Source organism: Rhipicephalus sanguineus, chromosome 7 (assembly GCF_013339695.2).
Source record: "Rhipicephalus sanguineus isolate Rsan-2018 chromosome 7, BIME_Rsan_1.4, whole genome shotgun sequence".
Lineage (NCBI taxonomy): Eukaryota > Metazoa > Arthropoda > Arachnida > Ixodida > Ixodidae > Rhipicephalus > Rhipicephalus sanguineus.
This window is the reverse complement of record NC_051182.1, coordinates 172,313,062-172,326,708: the sequence shown is the minus strand read 5'-3', so window position 1 is coordinate 172,326,708 and position 13,647 is coordinate 172,313,062. Positions and strand designations below refer to the sequence as shown.

Genomic DNA, 13,647 nt, shown 5'->3' with positions numbered 1-13,647 from the left:
GGTCGAAATTTCCGGAGCCCTCCACTACGGCGTCTCTCATAATCATATCGTGGTTTTGGGACGTTAAACCCCAGATATTAAAGAATTATCCAGCAAGTATGTGGTTAAGGGCTAAAAATTTACAAATTTTAATCATTTTTGCAGACAATGGACAAACGACTCAGCATTTACCTCAGCATTTACTGAGGTAAGAGCTTATATGTTTTTGTTCTCTTTATTAGCGAGGCTGTTTAGGCTAGCTGTAATTTGTGCTGTCTATCAGAAAACTCATCATCATGAACGGGTATATGCCACAGAAATTGGGCAAATCTCACTACTCACCACTGGTCCTCTAAGAATGAAGAAGGCAACAATTAGCCCAAGAAATGGCTATCATCGCGGGTATGTGGCTCATAAATTGGACAAATCCCACTACTCACCACCAGTTCATTAAGAGACAGCGAGAAAGAAAGCTATAGAAACAGACAGAGAGAAAATTTGAGAGAATTGTGAAATATTGGAAAAGAAAGAGAAACACACAAAAGATAGAAATAAATACAAAGATCAATATAGATATAAACAGTAGGAGAGAGAGCAAAAATAAATAAACAGAAAGGGCGAGAAAGAAATAGAATGGAAGACATAGCAAGAAACCGAAAGAGAAGAAAGAAGGAAAAAATAGGGAGGAGCAAAAAGGGCACCCAGTTGCGCTATCCCTCGAGGCTTGGCACAGCTAGTGCGATGCTGCCTTACTAGAAAACGGGAAAGGTAACGAATGCTGCGAGAAGAGCCCGAAGTGATGGAAGCCCTACGCCAACGACGACGTGCCCGTAGATCTGTGAGAGGTGCGAACGCACGGTTCTGGAGTTTAGACAACCGTGTCATGACGAGCCTATAGCTGAAGCCTAGCAACACTTCAGAAGGAACCAGATTAAACTTCAGGATTGTCCAGCCCCACTGTTTGAAGTATTGCGTGGCGTTCACTGCTTATTTTTGTTCGTATGGAAGTATCGGAAGCATACGGAAGTTGCTGTGTCGAATTTCAATAATGAGGTCGAAGTTAAAAGAGCGTGCACTATTCCATTGGCGCGAGAAATGTTCGACCGACGAAGATGCCACGCAGCTAACGCGCCTCGTACCCCTATTCACAGACAGACGTTCGCAAGTCATCTTAGTTTTCCTGACAAAAGAAAAATACTTATTTCTAGAATAGCTGCGGAAATGCTCTCCGCATACTGCTTCCCTGAAAGATGCGGCACATAATTTCAATTTTCTTAGTGTTCTGGTACATGCCCTAATTGCAGTCAATCACAAGAGTTTACGGTGCTCGCAACTGCGCGCCAAACTGTCTGTCCGAGCCGCCTAACAGCACGCCACCTACTGCCGACCGCAGCACTAACCCGGAAACCAGTATTCTTGTTATTCACTCGCATACCAATTTTCTACTGCCGCGCAGCGCATTAATTGTTCGTTGTGCTTGCACAAAGCGCCCATATCAAGTATGGCCGTCAACAGGCCCGTAGCCAGGGGGAGGGGAACTAGCCGCCCCCCGCCCCCCGAAATTTTGGTGAAGTAGGTGTTTTTACCAAAAGAAAATAGTGACAATTGGTGTTTCTCTCTTATAGTCAAGGTTTTCCGGAAGTACCCCCCCGCCTCCCCCAAAAAAATCCTGGCTAAGGGCCTGGCCGTCGCACGTCTACTTAAGAAGCAGAATCGAAGCTTTGAGGGCGTGCTTTGGGTGGTGTGCCGTTGGGTAATCAATTTTTGCCGTACCTGCTTGTGTGTAGCCATTGCTGCCAAAGTGGGCGCCGTGCTCAAGGGACCCTAAAATGTTTTCGACGAATGTGTACAAACGTATTACGCCTGTGAAGCAAGTCTTAACGATCAATTGCAGACAAATTTTAGTTGTCTGCATCAGGCGCCTAATTTGTTACAAGGCTTTACACATGCGAATGGCTAGAGATCGAAGCGCTAAGCCGAACGAGTTTTCGATTTCCTGCCTCCATTCTGATGCCGTTCCACAAATGTTTCGTTAGACGTAGCACCGGTGACCGATCTGATTAAATATGTCCGCTATACGTCACTGAGCCTGCCGCTGATAGTGAGAGTCCCCTGCCTGTATTACAACGTGTTCAGTGCTGACGTGAGCTGCGTGATCGTGTTTGTCTCGAGGCTTCTTTTCTCGGAAACCATAAATTCTCCTAGCTTCGTTGTTTCCTGCAAATGCAGTGATTGGTGACTTGTAAAGCTGCGGCATTTTAGGGGGCATCTGAGGCAACTGGGAAGAGGAGTCGCTTCAGCTCCTCGTTCCACTGAGTTTCCGGCTCTCGTTATCCAAGAAACACCAGGGTCCATGCGTCTAGGGCTGTAACTACACCCCACTGCCTACACCTCATTTCTGTAACATTGGGCTGTAACTACACCCCATTGTTCTCAAATACTTTTTGTCGGTCGACATACTCGGCATTTTCGAACTGTCGGCGTACAGAATAAAATGGAAAAGGCCTGGTAGTGTTGTGGAACCGGGCGGAGCAGCCCTCAACCACACCGTGATGTTACCCTTCGTCGAGCGCGCTGCCGCCCTCAGCGACTGCTTTCAACGACTTAGTGTCCAGGAGAAAAGGCAGAGCTTAGAAGGGGACGCACAGATAATTGACCGTAGCTGCCTTGATACGTGTTGCGCCAGTCAATTTTTTCTGCGAATGATTTGATGATGATGTAGCCTAAAAACTCACAAAATTTCGAAATCCATTTTCGGATCCCTGTAAATTCGAAAGGCTAAATTCGTGAGTAGTGAGGAAAGAGTCAGGTCATGGGATTAAGGTAGAACTGCTGTCGGTTGATGCTTATGTAGGAGAAACGTCGCAAAGAGGCTGTCAGCAACGCGCTCACGCGGTGCGTAAGCTCGTGCGATTGAGTCTGCATACCTGTCTCGTATAGTTCAAGTTAATTTCCTTTCCCTACTATCCTCTGCTAGCTTCAACACTAGCTAAGGAGGGAAGGTGTTTGAGGTTCGAATCGGCGCCCCGCGATGATTCGAGTGCACGATGGCAGCGCGAAAGAAGAGCCGTTGTCCGGTGAAGAGACGCTTTATTGCCACGTTCAGGTGTCTGCCCGGGTGCAAGCCCGAACCTCCGCCCTCCTCTCACATCCAAAACAGCCTCTTTTCAACCTTCAGTTAGACAAAGAGTCCCTCAACAAACCAATCACACTTGGGTGTTGGCATCACCACAACCAATGGCACAAACACTTTCATGACAGACACGGCATTGGTCTAACGTACGAACAATCTACAACACGCGAGGGGATAGGTTCACTGCGCAACACGTGTCATCTCACTCTCCCCTACGTTATAGCCTGAGCATGCCCCTGACGTCCGCCAGCGCCGAAAGCTCGGCTCGGGCTCAACCTGCCCGTGCACCAACGTCTCTTTCAAGAAACCGCCACAAAGCAGCGCGAATCCTCCCAGGCCCTGGCCACTAGCGGTGTGTACGCGACAGTGCGTTGCAAGGCCCGGCTCGAGCTCAACCCACCCGCGCTTCGGCGTCTCTTTCAAGAAGCCGCTACAAAGCAGCGCGACTCTTCCCAGGTCCTGGCCACTGGCGAAATGTGTACGCGATAGTGCGTTGCTCTGCCAGTCTAATGACACTCGGTCATTACATGCAGCTGGGGGCCGGTTCACCTGAACGCTCCGAGTGCCGTAATTACGACCAGACGGCGATTGTACACAAAGACATCCCCCGGTCGCATCCGGCCAAGCGGTCGCAAGACCAATTCCTCGCGCTCGCCTTTTGCGACGCCGACACGTGCTCCCTGTTAGCGGTAAGTTCTCCGAACGGCAGCGCAGGTAAATGCTCATAGGGGCGCATGCGGATGCCAAACAATAACTGAAACCAGGCGGCCGTGTGTCGCTTCGTCCCACCGGCGCGACGCTCTTCCCGTTCAGCTCGTATCTCCTCCCTTTTCTTACAAGCAAGGAGGCGGCTTTGGCGGCCCTGCGCTTTGACGGCGTCACCACAGAGTCGCCTTTCTTTCCCAGAGCGGGGCCTTCCGCGTCCCCTCTTTGCGGCGCCGACACGTGTTCCGACAGCAGCGCGGCAACGTGGGAATCTCTCTGCGCTGCGCAGAGTTCGTACACTGAACCACACAACACGCCGACTCTGCATGCCTCAGAATGACTGTTCATATACCTCGAATTGGGCTTGTAACATTCACATAAGCTTCAATGACAGTGAACGCTGCTTTGCAGCCGCAAGCTGCGAGACTTGGTCCATGAATGGATTAGCCCTACAATTATGAATGACGAGCCTGTTCAAAACTCAGTGTGCCGAGTTAACATGGCCTAAGCTGAATTCTGTAATCTAGATTGATGCTGGGCTATCGGATTATTCATGGTGCTTCCGCAACTGAGCAGAAAAGCGGCAAAGACCAGCTCTTGACCTCGCGCCGTCTTGTGCACTTTGATTAGAGTTGCATTTTCCTTGATCTATCATTGTTGTCGCCATTCTCCTCAGCAGTTCTCCACAAGAGTGTGAATACTGGTGTAAATAATCAAAACGTGTGATAAATTCAATGGATCATAGCACGAAAACGACAAAAACGAGCTTCTGCAGCTTCATTCGTCAAGGTGTTGTAATTTCCAGTAACGACCACGAACAGGCGACAGTATACATCTAAAGTAATATATAGTACTGATTTTCCTTTCGTTGCGGTACTCGAGATAAAAACATGGCTACCGGTGCAATCAATGTGATCAAAACGAAACTGCAAAATATGTATTCCAACTTGTCAAAATTTCGAATTGTCTTTGCGCATGCAACAAATGTTCCTTGCGTAGATTGCATCTCCGCCGTGTCAAGATAGCGATTATTTGCTCCGGTTTTGATGCATCGTTGTATTTTTAAAACTTTTGTCTTGTCCAACTCCAGGGATAAGAAACTTCTCACAATCCTCTCACATGTTGAAACAACTGGTGTGTGTGTTTGTGCTCATTTGTATCAAGGATCGTCATGATAATTATCGCAATGCTTTAAGTACAGAAACGAAGAGAAAATAAAAATAAAACAGTTCACAAGGCGTGATACTGACATGTGAAATTCGCATGTAACAATGTAAGATGCGCAAGACGCACGAAGTGCCCCCTGACGAGCGTATTTATGTCATTGTCAATTCTGTTACGCTTGCTGTTCTCGTCAAGCTCCTATTCGTTACATTCACGTCACGCTTGTTACACTCCTGTTTTCATCGGCCTTCTAGTTCCGAACCAGGAAAAATGGATGTGGTGTTCGACCGGGCCACATTGTGTATCATGGAGTCCCAGGAACATCGGGTGAGGTACGTCACGCTGTACGAACTACACTGAACTTTAGGACACAAAGTAGAACATATCGGTATAAAATTCGTGTCGCTGAAAGGCAGTCTCCTAAACGCAGCAGAACGTCCCTGTGCTACCTCACCGTCGCAGTCGTTTCATCGTTGCGTTCCTTCTCATTCGACACACCCTGTCAATGACGCGAAACTATCATCTGGGTAGAGTCGTGATCACGCCTTTGTAGTCACTGTAGCCACTGAGCTAACTTACGCCATAATGTCGCCATCACACCAGAATGCCCATTCTAGCCTTCCCACGTTGTCAATTCCACACCACCTTCTTTAACGCCCGCCAGTGAAAACGACGCCAATAGAGCGCTATTGTCGCAATTTTTTTATTTGTAATTAAATCGCTAAATCTTTCCGTCATTCATTTGTGTTCACGCCCCCATCCCGATGTGTTTGTCGTCGCACGGCTGAAGTAGCGCTGTCGAGTTGGGGTCGTTGCCATCAGTCCAGGGTGCTTCAGCAGGTGTACGCAGACGAAGATACCGCACAGTGTTGTAGGTAACGAGATGCTGTGCCCCATTCACTTTTACCGTACGCACGTTATTGAAACTGAATTTCTTGAAGCACCTATATATATTTTAACACAGAAGTGTTTTATGCCGGGGTCCACGACGGCTCCACTGACGTATTTCCGTCAGGATATGACGTTGTAAAATATAAAGACTAACAGTGGCCAAAGAAAAAGAACCAGAAGAAAAAATTACGTCACCGGGAATCGGACTTACGACCCCTTGCTCCGCAGCGCGAGACGATTCGGCCACGGACGGCACGTTCTTTGCAATGCTAACGGCGAGCTATCTATATACACGATTTGCCGGTGGCTGTACTCAAGATATCTGTGTTACAGCGTTATCACTAGCGAGTTGGCGCGAAGGGCTCGAAGAGCGCGCTTGAAAGGTCGTATCCGTCGCGACGAGCGCCCGCGTCTACAGGGCGTGGTCGCTTGTGCGTGCGCTTATCAGGTGATCGCGGTGGTTCGTACGTCTTGCGTTGAGAGCACAAAGGTCACTTCGCGCACTGCAGCGGCCGCTTTTGTGAAAGGAGCGCGGTGCTCACGCGGAAATAAGTTATAAATGTGACAGTTCGCTCTCATCCTGTGTATGTTCGTTCCGTGCGTCCTTTCTGCTTGAGCAGCGCGTCGCAAGTTTCGAGCTGCTTGCCGTTCTTCGCGTGACATTACAACTTGTTGTTATAGCATTCATTCCTTCGCACTTGGGGCGAAACAATGCGCAACAAACGCTCAACTACGTCTGTGAAGACACATTTCACTTTAGTGTTATACCGATTCCTATGACAGAGGGATCAGCCATGTTTTTTTCTGCAGCACGTGGCGCGTCACCGCTGTTGCTTATTCTCTGATCATGTGAGCGAGAAAACAAAATGCGTTTTTCACACATTACCTGTGAATAGTAAGCTACAAAGAGGTACCCGCTCATATTTTTCATTTTTTTCATTATTGAACCCTAAGGGCCCGAGAACGGGCGTTACATAGGGGGGAAATACAATACTTTGTTCAGCAAATACACGGAAAAATAAAAATGCAATAACAAGCAAACATAACGCAAATACACTGTAAAAAAAGCAAACACATTTCAGTAATGCAAGGTCGGGTCGAGTACAATAGTTGCGATCAGTATATAGTACCATCTAGCAAAAAAATTACATAGAATAAATGAAAATCTGGAATCAGACAATACACATATTACATAGAATAAAAATACATAAAATAAATGAAAATTTGGAATAGACAATACAGCTAGTGATGGAAGGACTGCTCAGTAAGGTAGGATAGTAGGGCTGATTACAAACTAGTTATTTCTTTCATGGTTGCAAGAACTGCGTGCGTCCCAGGTCCCTGAACTGGTACAGCGCATCAGGGAAATGACGAAACGGCCGAGCCGGCCCACACAAAAGGGCGGAGCGCTTGCCCTTTTGTGACGCGCTCTGCCGTTTCGTCTTTTCCGTGATGCGCTGTACCAGTTCAAGTACGACAAACCAACTTGCCCAATCTCCAACACTTGTGATCCCAGATCCAACATAATGCATTCCATAATTCTTTAGTCAAATCTTGTAGCCGTAAACGCAGTACTCATGCAGGGAAATATATTGCCACGCCCGCTTCTTCTTTTATTTTGATTTGTTCGAGTTTGACCAGCAAGGACGGTTATCAACGCTCGACGCTGGCCCCGAAGCAGTGTTCGAGAAGCTTCACGATTTTGGTAGATCGTTTGTTAAGATTGCGCGCCGCACGCGAATGTTCCAGCTTTCTCGAGAGATAACGCCGCCATCAGCGATATTGCTGGAAAGTTCCATAGCGCCTGTATAAAGCCGACGCGCTTGACCGCTTGTCAGTTGATCGACGGACGACGCCCTGTTCGCCGCTATCATTGTACAGCGTGTATTGCTGTAGTTCTAGTTCTCATTTTCCGGCCACAAGTTCGGCCAAATAAACAGTTTCATCCTGCAAACGCCGACTGCTGTCTTCGTTGACGTCACGACCACGTGACATCTGATGGAGGTGCTGCTTCTTCCATGATCCGGACGCCCCCGCGAAGCGCTGACCCAAGCCCAAGCCGCGACGAGGACGACGGCAAGGAGAACCCGGATCCAGAGCACGGGCTCCTTCCCGAAAAAGACAGACAGTCGCAGATCCCAAGATCGACCGTAGCGACGATGACCGACCCCGTGCAGCCTGCGCCGATCCTTCTTCGGCATCCCAAGGAGGCGCCAACCTTCCGCGGGTCGTCGTTTGAAGACCCGGAGACCTGGCTTGAAACATACGACCGTGTCGCCGCCTTTAACAACTGGACCAATGAAGACAAGCTCCGTCACGTGTACTTTTACCTCGAAGACGCGGTCAGAACCTGGTTTGAGAATCGGGAGTCCTCGATGCAGACCTGGGATCTTTTCCGCAGCGCATTCCTGCACACGTTCACAAGCGTCGTCCGCAGGGAAAGAGCCGCTTCTTTGCTGGAGACCCGGGTGCAGCTGCCAAACGAAAACGTCACCACCTTCACGGAAGAGATGACTCGACTTTTCCGTCAGGCCGACGCTGCGATGGCGGAAGACAAAAAAGTTTGCCTGCTCATGCGGGGTGTCAAACAAGAACTTTTCGCGGGACTTCTCCGCAACCCGCCCACGACGGTCGCCGAATTCCTCACCGAGGCTACGACTATTGAGAAGACACTGGACATGCGGACGAAACAATACAACCGCTCGACGCTGTCTGCAACCAATTCCGAAGTGCACTCACTAGCCACCGACGACTTGCGCGAAACCATCCGAGCGATCGTGCGGGAGGAGTTGCGCAAGCTGTTACCTTCGCCGCAGCCTCAAGTGGATTCGATCGCAGACATTGTCCGCGAAGAAATCAAAGAGTCACTGGGTGTTCCTCAGCCGGCACCGCCGCAGCTTCAAGCAATGAGCTATGCTGCTGCAGCCCGACGCAACACCCCCCCTCCTCGCCCACGTCAAGACGTCGCGCCGCCCCAGCAGTTCCGCCGCCAGGCACCACCGCCGCCACCACCGACGTCATACCGCCCGCCAGCCGGTCAGCGATACACACCGAGGAAGACTGACGTTTGGCGCGCCCCCTACCATCGTCCACTCTGCTACCACTGCGGAGAAGCCGGCCACACCTACCGCCGCTGCCATTATCGACAGATGGGATTGCGTGGGTTCGCCGTCGACGCGCCACGTCCATAGCAGGGGGAACGACCACGTGACATCGCCGACTACCTGGCAGGAACGCAGTGGACCTCCCGAGGACCTTCCGATCGCCGTCGCCAGGCCGCTACGCCTCTCCCCAACGCCGACCATACACTGGCCCAAACCGGGGCCGGTCACCTAGACCGCATCCGGAAAACTAAGGGCAGCAACCGATGGAGGTGCGGTTGCTGTACGACGAAATACCGAAGACCCTCCGCCGCCGACGCCACCGCCACGACGAAGGCTTCAGGACACGACGTGAACCCCTGACGACGAAACCTCGCGGACCGAAGTAGACCTGACGACGCAACGTGAAGCAGCGGAACAAACCGACGTAGCCGTGACCCGACGCCACGACCTAACTGCAACGCAAGACGACAAACTAGCGACCTCGACGTTCTTATCGACGGCCACAGCGTCACAGCCCTCGTCGGCACCGGAGCCGACTATTCTGTCATCAGTGGACCGTTCGCCACGAAGCTGAAGAAAGTTAGGACAGCCTGGGAAGGCCCCGAAATCCGGACAGCTGGAGGTCACCTCGTAACCCCGGAGGGAATCTGCACAGCGAGACTCACCATTAACAACCGGATTTATCCCGCGAACTTCGTAATCCTGCCGCGTTGCTCGAGAGATGTCATCCTTGGTATGGACTTCTTAGGCCTTCATGGTGCAATTATCGACCTGAGGTCTAAGTCAATAACACTGTCCACGGAAAAGGCACTACCGCCGCACACTCCGCCAAGAAAGCACGCCTTGAATGTGCTGGAAGACCAGGTCACCATTCCCCCTCGCTCCAGCGTCATCATTTCCGTCGGCACTCAAAATCAGCGGACCTGGAAGGCGTTGTTGAAGGCGACCAGCACCACATGATTAACCGCAAGATTTGCGTCGCAAGAGGAGTAGCAGAGTTGCGGGCTGGGAAAGCAACAGTTATGCTCACGAATTTCAGCAACGAGTACAAGCACGTGAGCAAAGGCACGACGGTCGCCTACATCGAAGAAATCGTAGAAGCCAGCAATGCTTTCGGCCTCACCGATTCTCCCGAGCCTACTCCGACGAATAAAGCGCCGCAACCAGCTTTCGACATCAATCCCAGCCTTCAGAAGCACAAACAAGAACAGCTCAAAACCCTGCTCTTGTAATACAAGGACTGCTTTTCGTCGTCGTCAAGAATTCGGCACACTCCCGTGGCAAAACATCGCATCATAACAGAGGAAAGCGCCAGACCACTCCGTCAGAGCCCGTACAGAGTTTCGACGCGAGAACGCGAGGCCGTGAAGAAACAGGTCGACGAAATGCTACGCGACGACATCATTCAGCCGTCGAAGAGTCCGTGGGCATCCCCGGTGGTGCTAGTGAAGAAGAAGGATGGGACTCTACGTTTCTGCGTCGATTATCGTCGCCTGAACAAAGTCACGAAGAAGGACGTGTATCCCCTTCCCCGGATAGACGACACCCTAGATCGATTACACAACGCAAAGTACTTTTCGTCGATGGACCTCAAGACCGGTTACTGGCAAATAGAAGTCGACGAAAGAGACCGAGAAAAGACTGCTTTCATAACACCAGACGGCCTGTTCGAGTTCAAGGTCGTGCCCTTTGGTCTTTGCTCGGCACCTGCGACTTTTCAACGGGTTATGGATACAGTACTGGCCGGCTTAAAGTGGCAGACGTGTCTCGTGTACTTGGACGACGTCGTTGTGTTTTCCTCAAACTTCGACGAACACCTTCGGCGCCTTGAAGTTGTACTTCAAGCAATCAAGACCTCCGGACTCACCTTGAAGCCTGAAAAGTGCCGCTTCGCATACGAGGAGCTCTTGTTCTTGGGTCACGTGATCAGCAAGGATGGTGTTCGCCCGGACCCGCGGAAAACAGCTGCCATCGCTGACTTCCCGATGCCCACCGACAAGAAGGCCGTACGCCGTTTTCTCGGCTTGTGCGCGTATTACAGCCGTTTCGTCAAGGAATTTTCACTGATCGCCGAGCCACTGACGCAACTCACGAAGGCCGACGTCGAATTCAGGTGGGAAACGTCGTAAGTTCAAGCATTTCAAGAACTGAAACGACGCCTGCAGACGCCTCCCATACTTGCGCATTTCGACGAATACGCCGATACGGAAATCCACAGCCGACGCAAGCAGCGTAGGACTCGGCGCCGTCCTTGTGCAAAAGACCGACGGATTCGAAAGGGTCATCAGTTATGCTAGCCGGTCGCTATCAAAGGCAGAAATCAACTACTCCACAACAGAAAAGGAGTGCCTGGCCATCATCTGGGCTACATCGAAGTTTCGCCCCTACCTCTACGGCCGGTCCTTCAAAGTTGTGAGCGACCACCACGCCTTGTGTTGGCTAGCTAACTTGAAGGACCCTTCAGGTCGCCTCGCACGGTGGAGCATACGACTTCAAGAATTTGACATAACCGTCGTTTACAAGTTTGGAAGAAAACACTCCGACGCTGACTGCCTGTCCCGCGCCCCCGTCGACCCACCGCCGCAGGACGACATGGAGGATGACTGCTTCTTGGGAACCATAAGTGCCGAAGACTTCGCCGAACGACAGCGAGCGGACCCAGAACTCAGAGGCCTTGTGGAATACCTCGAGGGCAGGACCACCGTCGTTCCCAAGGTATTCACGCGAGGACTGACGTCGTTTTTCTTGCGCAAACGGTGTTCTCCTTAAGAAGAACTTTTCGTCGCTTCGAGCCGATTCCCTTCTCGTAGTGCCCTCGACATTGCGACCAGAGGTCCTCCAGGCTCTGCATGACGACCCGACGTCTGGACACCTGGGTGTTTCTCGGACGCTCGCAAGAATACAGGAAAGTACTACTGGCCGCGCCTTGTCGCCGACGTAACTCGCTACGTCAAGACCTGCCGGACTGTCAGCGACGCAAGACACCGCCGACAAGGCCAGCCGGACTTCTACAGCCTATCGAGCCACCTCGACGGCCGTTCCAGCAAATTGGGATGGATTTACTGGGGCCGTTCCCGACGTCCAATACCGGAAACAAATGGATCGTCGTAGCTACCGACTACCTCACCCGCTACGCCGAGACAAGGGCCCTACCCAGAGGCAGTGCCGCCGAGGTAGCGAAGTTCTTCGTTGAGAACATCCTCCTGCGTCATGGCGCCCCAGAGGTCCTCATCACCGACAGAGGTACGGCGTTTACGGCTGACCTAACTCAGGCAATACTGAGATACAGCCAACAAGCCACCGCCGGACCACAGCGTACCACCCACAGACCAATGGCCTCACCGAGCGGCTAAACAAGACCATCGCCGACATGCTGACCATGTATGTCGACGTCGAACACAGACGTGGGATGCCATCCTTCCGTATGTGACCTTCGCATACAACACGGCCATGCAAGAAACGACGCAAATGACGCCGTACACGCTGGTCTACGGAAGGAGCGCGGCAACGACGCTCGACGCAATGCTACCAACCGCCACCGACGAAGACGACCTCGACGTTGCCGCCTATTTGCAACGCGCCGAAGAAGCTCGACAGCTCGCCCGCCTGCGCATCAAGAACCAGCAGAGGGTCGACAGCCGTCACTATAATCTTCGACGACGCCACATGGAGTACCAACCCGGTGACCGTGTGTGGTCTGGACGCCGATACGCCGACGTGGGCTCAGTGAAAAACTTCTTCGGCGATACTTCGGGCCATACAAGGTGCTTCGACGTCACGGCGCTCTTGACTACGAGGTCGTCCGGACGGAATTAGGAACTCCCAGCGACGCCGCGCACGACCTGAAGTCGTCCATGTCGTGCGTCTTAAGCCGTTTTTTTGCGCGTTAGCGAACCTGGGGACTCTACTTTTTCCTTGTTATTGTATTTATTTGTGTATGCACTTGTTTTTTTCCTTTCCATGTTGCAAGCATCGGGACTTTGCTTTTTCAGAGGGGGGCAATGCCACGCCCGCTTCTTCTTTTATTTTGATTTGTTCGAGTTCGACCAGCAAGGACGGTTATGAACGCTCGACGCTGACCCCGAAGCAGTGTTCGAGAAGCTTCACGATTTTGGTAGATCGTTTTGTTAAGATTGCGCGCCGCACGCGAATGTTCCAGCTTTCTCGAGAGATAACGCCGCCATCAGCGATATTGCTGGAAAGTTCCATAGCGCCTGTATAAAAGCCGACGCGCTTGACCGCTTGTCAGTTGATCGACGGACAACGCCCTGTTCGCCGCTAGCATTGTACAGCGTGTATTGCTGTAGTTCTAGTTCTCATTTTCCGGCCACAAGTTTGGCCAAATAAACAGTTTCATCCTGCAAACGCCGACTGCCGTCTTCGTTGACGTTACGACCACGTGACAATATGCTTACCTGCTGGGAGTGCAGTAGTGACGATGCACTGTCATTTCCGTGCTCAATTCTGAGTTCCCTCAACATGCAGGTACATGAATCTGATGAAGACTTTGCTGGCACCAGGGTACACCTACCTCTTAACTACCTTTAAGCACGACGATGAAAGTTACCAAGGTAAGTAAGAATGTATGCAATAAGTGGCTGACCGGTATACGAGGATAGTGGTGCCGCAACTAAGGTAATTCTTGCGTCAATCTATTATAAAGAACCAATG

The 13,647-nt window shown here is 51.3% G+C and overlaps 1 protein-coding gene across 1 annotated transcript in view; it reads left to right on the top strand.

The window, feature by feature from the left end:
• Window positions 1-13,647, top strand: part of LOC119400542 (thiopurine S-methyltransferase-like) — a 164,220-nt gene that overhangs the window by 146,019 nt on the left and 4,554 nt on the right. The gene's annotated exons all lie outside the window — the stretch shown is intronic.